Genomic DNA, 11731 nt, shown 5'->3' with positions numbered 1-11731 from the left:
TCTATTAAGTTTAATGGCGCTTCTATTAAGTTTAGAGCAACTTTGAAGAGATTGCAATTCGATTATCAAGGTGGACGTCATACCTAGAAACGCTCTTATAACTTTTAAACTAATAGATTATATCAAAACGGTGCAATTTTGTACGCAACAGTTGGTCTAGTCATTGCTGATTGGTGAATTGGGATCAAGTGATGTTTCCTATTGGTTGTTCTAGATCACGTAGTATTTTGGAGGGAAATTTTAATTAGCCTTACCCAAGGGCGCCGATCCTGGGAGGGGGGGGGGCTATTGTATTTATGAATATACAATATTTGGCATAATTTGAATGCAATTTGTCTTAAATTCCTCATATATATACCTTCTGCATCTGAATGCCTCGCCCCCCAAGTTTACAGAGAAATTGGCGCCCTTGGCCTTACCCCCTAGGTCAAGTGGAAGTGGTTTGTGGCGAAAAACTTTGAATTCAGACCCGTGGCCCCAGCTTGTATTCCTGGGTCCGTGGTATACACTTTTGAAAGTTAAGGTGGTCCATTTTGTTTCCTAAAATTCAAATTTCGGAGGTTTTCGACCTAATTTATCATCTTCGGTGATGATTGTCTCTATGGTCTTAAATGAATATATATAATAGGGGTCTATTCTCTTTCATAGAACACGATGAGAAAGATATAAAATTGATAATTGATTTCTAGGACTCGAAATTAAATCTTTAAAAAGTCCCACTATTATGCCGGCTAAGCTAAAGATGGTGATGATAAGAAATAAATGAATTTGTAAAGTTTAAAAAATTGTAGAAGAAAATAGGAGAACTCGAGAAAAAACCCTACACACGGTGTTTGATCACCACAAAGCTCACTTGGCGTCAGTTAGTATCGAGCCAGGAACCCCACGCACCAGAGGTGAACGCTCTATCATCGAGCCAATGCACTATCTTATATTAGCAAAGTAATATATATATACGACTTATCTTTTAGGGCAATTAAAGTTCGTTTTTGTGATTTTCCCGAAAACTGCGCGCCACAACATACCTTTAAACATGCCATTTTTCTAAGTTTAATATGACCTGTCTATTGGCATATTTTTTATCTGTAAACAATATTTTAGTTAAATACTGTACAAAATAAAAGTTTAAGAATTGCTCATAAATTTTGGCTATATATCTCTTTAATGATACTACCAACTAACGTCTTATTACTTTCATAATGGAGACCATCATGACGGTATCTATTTGGGATGACCCATGGTGGAAAGACTACGGGACCACTATGGGATGACCAAAATTTTCCGGAATTTGGAATTTTCTATATTCCGGAATCTTTCTGATTTTACTTTCCGGATTCTCCAGAAAGTAAAAATTCCGGAATTCACCATCCCTAATTGATACAATGGAAATTTTTCCCTCTGAATAACTTTAAAATGAATTTTATCAAAGTCAAGACCCTTTCTCATACGTAGAAACTGTAGCTCCAGCCCATCTCATAACAACCGTCTGGCAAAATCGTTAGCCGAATGAGTTGTCTCATAAAAAATAAAATATGGAAAAAGAGTAGGAACTGACCCATGAAAAGACGCGCATTACCTGTCTTGGATTCCCATAAATTCTCAAATTTCCATTCAGCAATTGTACAAAGGCTAGTTGCAAACGATAGGGTTGTAAGTTTCTGGATAGACTCTCTACCAGGTAATCCTCAAATAAATAATAAAAAAAAAAGTGAAGAAACAAGAACTGAAGGTAGATAAAATCAAGTAATCTGGAGACCCGTCCCTTTGTTTGAATTCTAGGAATTAGTAAAATCAGAAACTCTGAAGCTCCCTCGTGGCTATATGTAGATGTCTGTGCAAATATAAAATACTGCATTCTCATCCGCAGCATCTCTATCCGCACCCGCAACATCTCTATCCGCAACCGCAACCGCTTCCGCAGATAATGACGTAGCAAATATATACAACTTAATATTCTATGTCATATTTCGAAAATATGTTTAAACACATTTTAAATAGCCATCTCTTGTAGTTTTCTGAATCAAACAAAACAATACATTATATCAGTTTCCTCGTGATCAAATACCCACTACGTTAAATAAAATGCAATATAAACCATGCAGATACAAGTTAGAAATTAATGAACGATCTATAGGGTTTTGGTTCCTGACCTCTGAGGCTGGAAAAACTTTATTTGAACACATTTCTTCATCTTTAAGGCCAATGATCTGAAAATTTTCAGCTTTATCAGATAAGCTTTGTCGGCAATTATTATTTTTCTTTTCTTTTTACAGTAGATGGTGGTACTTGAGGAATAGCGAAGGAACCTGTCGTTTCGTTCTGTTTAAGTCAGACATGTCATTTACCTACGAAACGGCTGCTAAAAATATTGAAAACAGCAATAAAAGGACAACTTTCTCATGTCATTTCAAACACACCTATTTTGATTTTACTTATTTTTCAACGGGCTTTAAAACGTTTAATACAAAGCAAACGTTTCTTAATGCTTTTTCCACCATCAACACAAATTTCACAGCGTTTTTTTAGGTAGGGAAAATGAGTAGGAAACCATATACGCAACTTTATCCGCTATCCGCACAGGAAAGAAACATATATCCACAGATACCCATTTTGATGCAGCGCATCCGCGCAGACCTCTAGCTATATGACCCAGTCACATCCCTTTGGTTCGGCTCGCACCTTAAGCTGTAGGTCCACATCTTATATAAGATCGCTACTCAAAGGGACGCTAAACTCAAATCCAACCAAATCCAGCTGAAACTGTAGACTAGAGAGGAAAAACGCAATTGCCCTACTGCTGTATTACAATTAGGTGGGTCTATTAGGGAACAATGGATGAATTGGTTGTTCTTTTAGCTTAAGGTTGGTGTAAAGGGACAAGTTTTGCCAATAGATGTCACTACAGTCTTCGTATCTCTCTCATGTGTTTTTTACCTTTCACGAAAATTTACAATTTCTCTTACAAATTTCAACCTCGAGACTTCAAATTTTTGAAGAAGGAACTTCATAATATATCGAAGGCAACGATCCGTGCCGATTTCTTATTTAGAATTTTCTTCATTGTTCAAAGAGTTATATTGTTAAAGGTTTGGATATCCCTTTCAACAAACAAGCCATTTCAACAATATCCCTTCATTCACCTGTAGTGCGACATCTTCAAATCTGAATTTAACTTGCTTAAAGTTTTGTACTATTTTTGTGATTTTCTACATCGCAATAAAAAGTAGGCCTACCATTCAAATTAACATAGGAGGGCCAAAACAAAATTTGGGGAACTTCGATTACCTTTAGTGCGACATCTTAAATTTTTAACTAGCTCAGAATCCTGTACTATTTTCGTACCGTTTTGTACCATCAAGAAAATATTTTGTATAATTAATATAAACGAATGAGGGTTATTTCAAAATTTAGGGGGCCAATTTAGCTGTGATGCGACATCTTCAAATTCGAATTTTAACTAGCTCAGAATTTTATACTATTCTTCTACCTTTTGTTAATACTTGATAAGTTCTTTAATGTCAGGGAAACAAAGTAGATGTTCTCGAAATTTTAGACACCTTTGTAGTAATAAGTTTATTTGGGATTTAGAGATCATGGAATACAACAATATAGAATAGTAGGTTACATATGCATTAAATTATATCAATATGTGTTGTGCTATGATTTGTGGTTAGATTCTTAGCCCTGAAATCAATTGAGCTACATTATCTTGAAATCCATAATGTGGACAGAGATCTTCTGAGCTCAGATATAAATTTTTAACCGACTTTATTAAGGGGAAGGTTATATATATATATATATATATTACAGGGTCCTTATTTTTCGAATTCCGAACTTTTTCGAGTCCCATGCCCTAAAATGGTTCAATATCAGACCAAAGTAAACCATGAGAATAAATAGCTCAAATCTTATATATAAAAGAGAACGTACAAATCCTTTGTTCCCTCACCACGCTAATACGGCTGAACCAATTTCTTTCATTTTTGGGGGGTTATTAGGATTTGGACCCTAGATGGTTTTTATCATATCACTTTAATTTTCAATTACCAGTGTCTTGAGATAATTGACCATTCAAGTGTCCATAACGTACAAATCCTTTGTTAGTTCATCATAGGTAAAAATAAACGTATTTATATGCAACCCGCATGACCGTGTCACTCGGCGGGTTAACATAAATGACAGGCGATATAATGTTAACATTAGTGCAATCTACTATGGTTTTTATCATATCACTTGAAAGCGAAAAAGTAAAAATTATCTAAGTAACAAAGTTTATTGCGTTCCGGGGTGACCGCAGCGATGCGGGGCGGGTTAACATAAATGACAGGCGATATAATGTTAACATTTACTGCAATCTTCTATGGTTTTTATCATATCACTTGAAAGCGAAAAAGTAAAAATTATCTAAGTAACAAAGTTTATTGCGTTCCGGGGTGACCGCAGCGAAGCGGGATGAACGCTGCTAGTAAATAATATTAAGGGGGCAGACTACTAAATATTTTTCAAAAGCTAACAATTTTTCTTTTGCCAGTTTTTCGTAAGTGAAAAGAGATAATGAAATGTAACTTACTTCAGTAATAGATAATGTTATTCTACACCCGAAAATACGAATCGGAAGAATTTTCAGTGTTGCCATCCATAGAAATTATAGTGTGACCAGAATTTGAATTACCCAAAAATCTAGGTTATGGTAGCGACTGGAAAAATGAACTCAACGGCAATTGATGACTTATCATGCTGCCTGGGTTCCTTGTTAACTACTTTTTAAATAATATTTGTATTTATTTTGTAATAAAGAGTACAAAATAAATAATTTTTAATTATCAGTATAATTAAAATACAAATATTATTTAAAAAGTAATTGAACCGTGGCAAAAATGCGAACTAAAGCTCACACCCTCATACACCCAAGTGTTGAGCCAATAAGGGTTCAGCTGTTGCTAAGCGAGAAAAAGCGAGTGGAATTCCTTCAGCAGATAGCAGCGCTTGCAACGAAAGACTAGGGATCAAGTCAATGTGGTATATCTATATAGGAGGGAGGACGTAAAAGAAACTGTATTTTCGTTCTAAAAAAAAAAAAATAATTTATTACATTTTTTACAAAATTCTTTTAGACTCTTTCAAGATACTCTCCATTAAATGCGATTCATTTCTCCCATCTTCTTTCCCACTGTTTGAAGCACCTCTGGAACTCTGGAAAACTTTTATATCGTCCAATGCGCTCTACGAAGTTCTTTTTACAGTCTCTACACCATCAAAACATTTTCCTTTTAGATTTCGTTTAATTCTCGGAAAATGTCATCATGTTGGTCAAAAAGTTTGGATCACTTTCAATCTAATTTTTCACGTCCTGGCTCAAATTCAGACGAATGATTTGATCCTGTGTGAGCAGGCGAGAAACAAACTTAGCGGCAACATGTCTCATTTGCAAAACCTCACACTGGCACGAGCTCCAACTCACTCCTGCCTGTTTTGAAATATCATCGATCATGAAACGACGATCCTCGCTGATTTTGGGGCAGATTTGTTCGATGTTTTCGTCGTTTCGAAATGATGAAGAACACCCAGAACGAGCATGATCTTCAACACTCATCTCACCACACTTAAAGCGCCCAAACCACTCAAAAAATTGAGTGCGGATCATAGTATTCTTCTTGAAAGCCTGTTGAAGCATTTGGTAAGATTTCGTTTCCGATTTTCCAAGTAGGAAGCAAACACACTCATTGTTCCTTTGAATCTGCCATAACGATTTCGCAGGCGGCAAACGAGAACAGTCGAGAAAAACAATAATACGATCAAACGTTAACCTCCTACGCAGACGCCGCTTGGTCAACTGATCTGGGAAGGTCTCTACTAGACTCACCTAGCAGGGGAACTCTCTACTACGCCTAGGAACTGCAGCGCTCTTTCAATCTGGTTTCTTTTGGGTCCCCCCTCGTACAGTCGTAGATGCGATAAAATTTTTAATACCTCTTCTTCATTTATTTGAGTGGAACAAAATTCTTTCTTTGTGGTATACAAAGGTACAAGAGCAGTACAAAATTCTGAGCTAGATAGAATTTGTATTTCAATATGTCGCACCACAATTAAATAGCCCCCCCCCCAAAAAAAAAATTGTAATGACCTCCCTTCGTTTATTTGAATGGAACAATTTTTTTCTTGGTGGTACAAAAAGGTAAAAAAAATTCTAAACTAGTTAAAATTCTAAGATACCACACTACAACTAAATGTCATTAGATTATCTGGTGTTAATTTTAATACAATTAGACATTTAGAATAAACTGTAGAAAATCATGTTTAGGTATTAGTCCTAGCTCAAACTAAATTTTCTCTAGTTTGCTATTCACTTGGAGAAATCCCGAGCGAAATAAATAAATAAATAAATAAATAAATAAATAAAACAGTGCACTTTTTAAATCATGATAGAAAAATATAGGTTTCCCCGAGATTTATTATTTACTACCAAATTTATTTAGTAATCATTTGAACAGGTTGTTCGCTCTTTTTTTAAAAAATAAAGAGAAACAAAACAGTAAAATATGTAACAATGTATCACTTTATGTAGTTAGTATAAAGTATGTAGAATAAAACTCCCCTGTCAACTTCATTATTTTAAAACAGTAACACGACTGGTAGCCTATATATAGGATTTGGTTTCAGAGACCTTGGCTAAATCTAAAATAGCAATAAATTTGCAATCGAATAGGAAACATTTAGCTGATTTGTGTGTGGTAGGGGTAAAAGTGAGGGACGCGGGCGGACGTCCTTCTCCCACTTTCAGAAATATCTTTGGCGTTCTCCCCACTTTCCAAAAAATTACAATGGACAAAGATAGGCACAGGGGACGGCGTGACGTCAAACGTCCCACTACCTTTTCAGATCCACTTTTACCCCTGGGGTGTGGAGGGGTACTGATGTCGTATAGGTATTTGTAAATATGCCTTCAAGTAACTCTGTTCATCCCCTTCCTATACATCCACTTTCTTCTCTGTTTCATATGATTAATCATCTCTCGCTACAGCTTCAAAAGTTATCCTATTTACGTCTTTTTTTTTTATATAAATGTATGTACTACGATATTTTCTAAATCAAAACATAGATGTCGCGGCAATAATATTCTATAAAATTTTAAAAATTTAGCTTCGATGGCGAATTCTAGAATATATTGACAGTGATCAGTAACTCCGCGCATAATTACGCCGCTGGCGCAAAATATTTGTGATAGAAAGAATTATTAACTGGAATGAAAATATAGGAGAAAGAATGGAAAACACAGAGGAAAGAGATGTTAGTAGATACAAAATACACGATTTCTGGCAACTTACTGGGTAGCATTTACTGGATTTCTCTTACTGCGTTTTAATGTAACAGATACTGTTAAAATTGGAATGAACTAAAATATAACAATATCACACAAAGGGAACATCTAATAAATAAACAAGTCCAGTCTTTAAGTTAACGTACTACGTTACGCCCTTTAGACTAAAGGAAAGGGTTGTTCTTCATCACAATATGCTCAGATGATCTGCGCTTAGGTAATCAGTGCTCAGATGATCTGCGATCGAACTAGGGAACCAGAGCAACAGAGGAGTGCGCTCTCCACTGAACTACCCTGAAAGCTGTCGTTTGACAATTAGACTAGCTCTGCAACAATTCAGGGGTTAAAGCCGCAGAATACGTTCAAGAATACCGAACCCAACCAAAACTAAACTAAACTAACTCAGCCTAACCTAACTAAACTAATGTAAGCTAAAAATAACCTAATTTACACTACCCTACCGTCAGTGGCGTATTTACGATTTTCTTTCGGGGGGGGCTTTGCTAACTTTCGGGGAGGGCTTTGCCTGAAAATGTGAAAATTCTGCAAGATATTTCATATACTTTACTATAGTAAGTAAGATTTCGGGGGGGGCTTAAGCCCGGAAGCCCCCCCCCCCCCTAAATACGCCACTGCCTACCGTAAACTAACATAAGCCTTAACGTGCTGCACCTACTTTGCAGCACGAAGGCCTAATTGAGACCGCAGCTCTGGGGACAAAGTTGGAACGCTTAACAACACATATCTCTTTTATCTTATTAATGCACGCTAATTCCTAATAGTAAAGTCTCAGTAATAGATGTCACTACCTGCGCTTTCGCTTACTTACTTTGACACCAATCGAGTCAATTGCAACTTAAAAACTTTATTGGTTCATTTTAATTATTTAAAAATTGGACAAGGATCGCGATCATATTTAGATTTGAGCACTAACCTAATATTTGTGTAACCGCATGTCGATGGTGGACAAACTGAAATAATCTTAAAGTAAAGTAAACAAATGTAAATTATTAGAGTTTTCAATTGACAATCTTAACCTATTATGTACAGCGTTCCGAAATCTCAGGTGCAACCGCTTTTAACTGAAGTAATACGACAGAATGTTTTATAACGTATAATTTCCAAATAACAAAAACAGTTTAATAGTACCTGAGAAGGTTCAACATTCAACTATTTGCAACGGGCTCAATCAGTGTTTTAGTTGTCTAACAGCGACGTGAAACAATACTACAGTGATTGGGGAACCATTTTACCATTTATTTATTTATTTTACACCACACGCAGCTTAGAGGCTCGCATCCACAAGTGTTTGTTGGGAGAGATCCAAGCTTTGGGGTGGGAGTGGTAGTTCAATGCTACATGCCATTACGTCTATATAGTAGACGATAAGTAATTGTGAAATACTTCCACCTATATTTTCAGGGGGAAAATGATAGAAGTATAATATTTTTATAAGAGGAAGAATACAGAAGAGGTGTAAAGTCAATTGTTAATGATTCGTCAATCATTTCCCTGCTAAACAACAATAATTTCATTGGGGAAGTGTACAAATGTATGTTGAGGTAAGAAGTTTTGGGAGGAGGAGGTCTAGACCCGGTGTACCCTCATGGATGCGCCCGTATGAAGCTATCTGTCATGTCGGCTGTCAGCTTTCCTTAACCGTACAGTAAACGTGTGCTGACGCGAGAAGCTGCGATGTAGTCCAGCAAATTTATATGTTTGGGCGAATAATGTTACGTCAAGTAAAAGTGGTTCATCTAAAAACATGTAGAACATTTTTTTGATAGATTACTATAAATCGAAATCCATAGAGTTTGCCGAGTATACGAATTAGTTTTTATTTAAAAAAAAAAAAAAAAAAAAAAGCAAAACTGACCAAAGCACTAAATATACGTATTGCCTTCATCGTTTGCAATATTATATTGCAAGAATTGTTACACAAATGTTATTAATATATAGGATGTTACAAAAATGTGTCACAAGATTTTGGGAACAGATTTTCCACATCAAAATAAGAAAAAAAGTTCATATGGACCTGTGCTCAAAAGTGGATACTTTCGAAGTTGTAGGGTGCCGAAAACGTGAAATAAGTGAACTTTCATAGCTACACTATTATCGTAGTCGAGCCGAGACATCACTGCGGAACTGGTATGTGAACTATCCAAATATCAATGTTTAAGAATGTTTCAGTACTTGCACACCAATTTTTAGAGAGGTAAGTGGAGAGTGATCAAATACTCCCAAACAACTCCTCTAAAAATGATTGTGCAAGTACCGGAGGTTCTGAAAGATGGATATTTGGATAGTTCCCATACTAGTTCCTCAGTGTTGTTTTGACGGCCGACTACGATCGGTCCTATAGTAGTGGAACTATGGACCTTTACAGAACATTTTTTTCACGTTTTCGGCATGCTATCACTACGAAACTATGCATTTCCGACCACGGGTTCATATGAACTTTTTTTCTTATTATGATGAGAGGAATCTATTTTTGTAACACCCTGTATATTTAGCGTTTTGATCAGTTTTGTTTTATTAATATTGTCGAATATTTCCAAAGCTATAATGAACAATATAGAGTAACGCTGTATTTTGGGTGAAAATTTTATACCACACGAATCAGTAAATTTTACAGCAGGACATCGTTCGTAGTTTACTAAAAACTTTCAATAACGAACACAAATGAGATTTGTCAATAAATGAGGAATGTCCGTTACAGAGAGACTACAGAAATTTGAATTACTTACAGGTTACGTGGTAATTGTAAGCAATACGCAGAAAATGCATTAAGTTAATTATAAATGTAAATAAAGACTAATATCGAAATACTGATCTCAATGTTCGAATTAGAGGAATGTCTGTGAAATCTGTGAGTTTTACGTCCCACGATTATGCCGGTTAGGCTAAAGGAGACGGTGATGATGAGAGATGAATGAAATGGTGGAATAAAGAAAGTGTGAGGAAACGGGAGAACTCCGAGAAAACCCATGCACACGGTGTTTGTCCACCACAAAGTTCACTTGCCGGGAGCAGGGTTTGAACCCGAGACCCCAAGCACCAGAGGTGAACGGTCTACCACTGAGCCACCGCGGCTCCTAGAGGAATGTCGAAACAGGGTGGTAAGAGGAAAAAATCGGTGATAAGAGGAAAAGAGCGGTAGCTCACTGGTAGTGTTCCTCTCTGCTGCGTGGGTCCCTCTTTCGATCCCAGCTAGCGCCAAGTAAACTTTGTGGTGGACAAATACCGCGTGCGTGAGTTTTCTCTGGGTTCTTCCGTTTCCTTCTACTATTCATTCCATTCATTTCTCATCATCACTGTCTCCTTTAGCCTACGGCATAATCGTGGGACGTAAAACTTAAAGATTTTTTTTCATTTTCCTAAAAGCTCGCCTGGACCAAATTTTAGATCCCAATAAAGAGGAGATGCCTGAGTAAAATGAAAAAAAAAAATCGTTTCGTGTTTCACGATTATGCCGTTTTAGGCTAAACGAGACGAATAATAAATGCAGGTGAGTGCTAACAAGAAAATAATTGATGGAATGAGAGTATATAAGAAAAGGGGAAAACCCTTAGAAAACCCACGGACATGACATTATCCACTTCAAACTCACTTGGCCTAGGATCGAACCAAGTACCCCTAGCATCAGAGGTGAGCACTTATCATTTATCAAACAAGGCTGAAAGTGAAATAAATAGAATACGTAACTCGTGTAAATAGTAAAACTCAAGACATATTCCTCATTATAGCTTTAGTTTTTAGAGATATTCAAAAATTAATAAATGCATAAATAAATAAATAAATAAATAAAATTAGTGATGAGCGCAAGAGTCTTGGTCTTGCAGTTTTTGCAAGAGTCTTGCATGCAAGACCAAGACCAAGACCAAGACCAAGACTAGGAATCCCGATGCAAGACCAAGACCAAGACCAAGGGGTGCAAGACCAAGACCAAGACCAAGACCATACCTGCAAGACCAAGACCAAGACCAAGACTCTTGCGCAAGAGTCTTGCACAAGTACCAACACTACTTGAATTTTTTATAGAATGTAAAAAGGAAGGGGAAAAATCATTACATCTTTCACGTAAACTTCTTGGCTCCAGTAAAAATACCGCCGGAGTGAATGTGTTCCCAGTAGTGTATGCAATCCATGTGAGTCGATCTGCTCCTGTAACATATAGCTACAGTATGTCGTTTTTTGAATCGGTTGTTCACGAGACGTCCGACAGCATAATTCTATGAATTGTTACAAGCTATAATAACTTGAGAGTCTGATTTACTTTGGTCATCATTTGATCATTCACAACGGCCCATGATTGGATTTTGGGAAATCATATGAAGAATAGTTGTGTCCATAAGAAGTGGATAAGCAAAAATAAACTAGAGCATGTTATAGACACGGTAGCTCAGTGGCAGA

This window comes from Thermobia domestica, chromosome 9, assembly GCF_964235325.1.
Source record: "Thermobia domestica chromosome 9, izTheDome1.hap1.1, whole genome shotgun sequence".
In the NCBI taxonomy this organism is placed as follows: Eukaryota; Metazoa; Arthropoda; class Insecta; order Zygentoma; family Lepismatidae; genus Thermobia; species Thermobia domestica.
This window is presented reverse-complemented; position numbering follows the sequence as displayed.